At 53.6% G+C, this 4576-nt stretch overlaps 1 pseudogene; it reads left to right on the top strand.

Annotated features, from left to right (window-relative positions):
* Positions 1–407: 407 nt before the first annotated feature.
* Positions 408–3928, top strand: LOC147991844 (uncharacterized; annotated as a pseudogene).
* Positions 3929–4576: the final 648 nt, after the last annotated feature.

Genomic DNA, 4576 nt, shown 5'->3' with positions numbered 1-4576 from the left:
CCTCCTCTTCGTCCCGCTCTCCCCAGCTGCCCCGCCGGAACCCGCTGCCCGGCTGCTCACCTCGAGCTCGTTCGGTGGCCGGCCGCTCCCTCGCGCCTCCGCCGCCGCCCGGACAGGCTGCTCATCTCCTTCCCGCCGGACCTCTGCTCGCCTGACCGTGCGAGTAGGCGTGCGGGAGTCCCACGAGCTCGCAAGCGGGTGCTCGTTCCCGTGCCTGGGGGCTCGATCCCCTCGATCCCGCTTGCGTCTTCTCGCGAGCGGACGCGTGAGTGCCTGATCCCCTCGATCCAGTGCGTGGGATTTACTGTTCCCGTTGACAAAAAAAACAAAGAGGCTTCCTCATGTCTTCTTCAGGCTATGTCGTTGTCCCTCGGTGCTCGGTGATCTTTGATGGCACCAACTATGCTGAGTTTGTGGGCTTCATGCGCATCCATATGCGTGGACTCCTTCTATGGGGTGTTCTCTCTGGCGAGGTGCCCTGTCCGCCATGCCCAGTTGCGCCAGTGGCCCCAATCCCACCGGTGCTACCGGTTCTTGCTGCTGATGCTTCTCAGGCTGACCGGGATGCTGCCAAGGCTCTGGATGATGCTGCGGTTGATGCTTACGATCAGCAGGTATCCACTTATTTCGATGCTCTCTCTGTGTATCGGGATGATCTGTCTGCTTACACTCAGTGGTGCAATGATGATGCTCGAGCTGCTGCTGTTCTCACTGCGAGTGTCCTCCCTCAGTTTGCTTCCGAGTTCATGGGACTTGGCACAGTTGCAGTGATGTGGTCTTATCTCTGTCAGCGCTATCAGCCCTCTGGTGATGCTCTCTACCTATCTATGGTGCGCCAGGAGCACGCACTCCAGCAAGGTGATTCTTCTATTGATGAGTTCTATTCACAGTGCTCTGTCATCTGGCGCCAGCTTGACTCTCTTCGGATAGTTTTTTGTGGAACCTGTCGTTGCTGTCAGACTACTCGGTCTGATCTGGAGTTTCAGTGGGTCCATGATTTCTTATCTCATCTTCGGTCTGAGTTTGAGCCTCGCCGTGCTCACTTGCTTGCTCATGGTCGTGTTCCTATCTCAGAGATACTTACTGAGCTTCGTGCTGAGGAGACCCGCCTTTGCTCTGCTGGGTTGCTTCTGGTTCCGTCAGTATTGGCCGCCCGGGCTCCTGTGTCGTCTGCTTGCTTCACTGCTCCGCCACTCCTGCCTACTCCTCCAGGGGGTGAGCCGTCCTCCTTATGCTGAGAAGGGCACGTCGCGCCATGACACCGTCTGTGGTTACTGCTCCCGGCCAGGTCACCCAGAGTCTGATTGTCGCCAGAAGAAGCGAGATCAGAGGCGCTCCTCCTCCAGCGGGACTCCTGTGTCTTCCTCGACTCCGTCACTCACTGACCAGGACATTGTTCGCCTCAAGCGCCTTCTTGCTTCCTCAGGCTCCTCGTCGACTGCTGCTGCTGTGACTGCATCCTCTTCCTCACCACCACCGGCATCTACACAGTCAGGTACATCTTTGTGGGTTCTGGATTCTGGAGCCTCCTTTCATATGTCTTCTGATTCTTCCGCGTTGTCCTCTCTGCGACCTCTTGATTCACCTGTTAATGTTCTTACTGCCGATGGCACATCTCTTCCTGTTGCTAGTCGTGGTATTCTTTCCACTCCATCTTTTTCTGTTCCGAGTATTTCTCATGTTCCTCTCCTTACCATGAATCTTTTTTCCGCTGCCCAACTTATTGATTCTGGTTGTCGTGTCATTCTTGATACCGACTCTTGCTCCATTCAGGATCGTCGCACCAAGGCTTTGGTTGGTGCTGGCCCCCGGCGCCGTGAGTCAGAGGGCCTTTGGGAGGTTGACTGGCTTTGTATTCCTTCCGCTACCACCACTTCTGCCAGCTCTCATGCTCTTGCTACCTCTTCGTCTGCGTCCTTCCAGCAGTGGCATCATCGCCTTGGTCACATCTGTGGCTCTCGCTTGTCTTCTTTAGTTCATCAGGGCCTCTTAGGGTCTGTATCTGGAGATGTCTCCTTACATTGTAATGGTTGCAGACTTGGCAAACAAACTCAGTTACCTTATCCTACTAGTGAGTCTGTATCCCAGCGTCCTTTTGACTTAGTTCATTCTGATGTCTGGGGTCCTGCTCCCTTTGATTCGAAAGGTGGTCATCGCTACTATGTTTTGTTTATTGATGATTTCTCTCGCTACACTTGGCTCTACTTCATGAAATCTCGTAGCGAGGTTCTCCCTATATACAAACATTTTGCTGCCATGGTTCACACCCAGTTTGCCACGCCCATTCGTACTTTTCGTGCTGACTCCGCTGGAGAGTATATCTCTCAGCTGTTGCGTGGTTTTCTCACGGAACAGGGTACTCTTGCCCAGTTCTCTTGTCCTGGTGCTCATGCTCAGAATGGCGTTGCCGAACGAAAGCATCGTCATTTGCTTGAGACGGCTCGTGCCCTGATGATTGCTGCTTCCCTTCCACCCCACTTTCGGGCTGAGACTGTTTCCATATCCACCTATCTTATCAACATTCAGCCATCGTCTGCTCTGCAGGGTGGTATTCCTATGGAGTGTCTCACTGGTCGCTCTCCTGACTACTCAGCTCTTCGTATGTTTGGATGCGTGTGCTATGTTCTTCTTGCCCCCCGAGAACGCACCAAACTGTCTGCTCAGTCGGTTGAGTGTGTTTTCCTTGGCTACAGTGATGAGCACAAGGGATATCGATGTTGGGATCCTGTGGGTCGTCGCTTGCGCATCTCGCCTGATGTGACTTTTGACGAGTCTCGTTCTTACTACCCACGTTCTTCTTCCTCGAGTTTCTCTGTGGACGACCTTTCTTTCCTTCTCCTTCCTGATACATCCTACTATGTGCCTCATGTGTCACCTCTTCCTCCGGCATCTCTCATTCCTTCTCATTCACCACCGACCCCGTCTTCTCCATCCTCCTCCATTTCTCCACCATCATCTTCACTCCGTCACCCTCTCTCACCGTTCCCTCTCCATTATACTCGCCGATCTCGTACTGAGGATGTCTCCTCTGACGAGCCTTCCACCTTTCAGTGCACCTCCTCTCACGCCTCCCCCAGTTCACAACCTCCGTGCTCGGCCTCGCCCCCCGCCTGATCGCTACTCCCCTGATCGGTACAGTCTCTCTGTTATTGCTGAACCCACTTCCTATCGAATTTCCATGACTCAGCCTGAATGGCAGCTTGCGATGGCTGAAGAGCTTGCTGCTCTTGAGCGCTCTGACACATGGGATCTGGTTCCCCTTCCTTCCGGTGTCCGTCCCATCACCTGCAAGTGGGTCTACAAGATTAAGACTCGCTCCGATGGTTCTCTTGAGTGCTACAAAGCTCGTCTTATGGCCCGTGGTTTTCAGCAGGAGCAGGGGCGCGATTACGATGAGACATTCGCTCTTGTGGCCCACATGACCACTGTCCGCACTCTTGCTGTGGCTTCTGTTCGTCAGTGGTCTATCTCTCAACTTCTTGTTAAGAACGCTTCTCTTAGTGGCAAGTTGCGTGGGGAGGTTTATATGCAGCCACCACCGGGGTACTATGCTCCTGATGGTATGGTCTATAGACTTCGCCGCTCCCTCTATGGTCTCAAACAGGCCCCTCGCGCCTGGTTTGAGCGCTTCGCCTCTGTGGTGCCTGCAGCTGGTTTCTTGCCTAGTGATCATGATCCTGCGTTGTTTGTTCACACGTCTCCTCGTGGTCGGACTCTTCTCCTTCTCTATGTTGATGACATGATCATCACTGGTGACGACTCTGAGTACATTGCCTTTGTTAAGGCTCGCCTTCGAGAACAGTTCCTCATGACTGATCTTGGTCCTCTTCGCTATTTTCTTGGGATTGAGATCTCCTCGACCCCTGATGGCTTCTACATCTCCCAAGAAAAATATTCAGGATCTTCTTGCTCGCGCTGCTCTTGGTGATGAGCGCACTGTTGTGACTCCTATGGAGCTCAACGTTCAGCTTCGTGCCTCTGATGGTGACCCTCTTCCTAATCCCACTCCCTATCGTCACCTCGTTGGCAGCCTTGTCTATCTTGCTGTTACGCGTCCTGACATCTCCTATCCTGTCCACATCCTGAGTCAGTTTGTTTTAGCCCCCACCTCTGTCCACTATAGTCACCTCCTCCGTGTTCTACGATAACTTCGTGGCACGATCTCTCAGCGCCTTTTCTTTCCCCGCTCCAGCTCTCTTGAGCTCCAGGCCTACTCTGATGCTACCTGGGCTAGTGATCCCTCTGATCGACGCTCGCTGTCTGCTTACTGTGTCTTTCTTGGTGGCTCTCTTATTGCCTGGAGGACAAAGAAACAGACTGCAGTTTCTCGCTCGAGTACAGAGGCTGAGTTGCGAGCCATGGCTATGTTGACGGCTGAGGTGATATGGTTACGGTGGTTACTTGAGGACTTTGGTGTGTCTGCTACTACCTCAACTCCTCTCCTGTCCGACAGTACCGGTGCTATTAGTATTGCGCGTGACCCGGTGAAGCATGAGCTCACCAAGCACATCAGTGTGGATGCCCACTTTGTGCGTGCTGCTGTGCAAGATCAGACTCTCGCTCTCCACTATGTGCC

This window comes from Triticum urartu, chromosome 1A (assembly GCF_056163025.1).
Source record: "Triticum urartu cultivar PI428250 chromosome 1A, HENAU_Tu73, whole genome shotgun sequence".
Taxonomy (NCBI): Eukaryota; Viridiplantae; Streptophyta; class Magnoliopsida; order Poales; family Poaceae; genus Triticum; species Triticum urartu.
The sequence above is the reverse complement of the archived record's forward strand: the minus strand, read 5'-3'. Positions and strand labels throughout refer to the sequence as shown.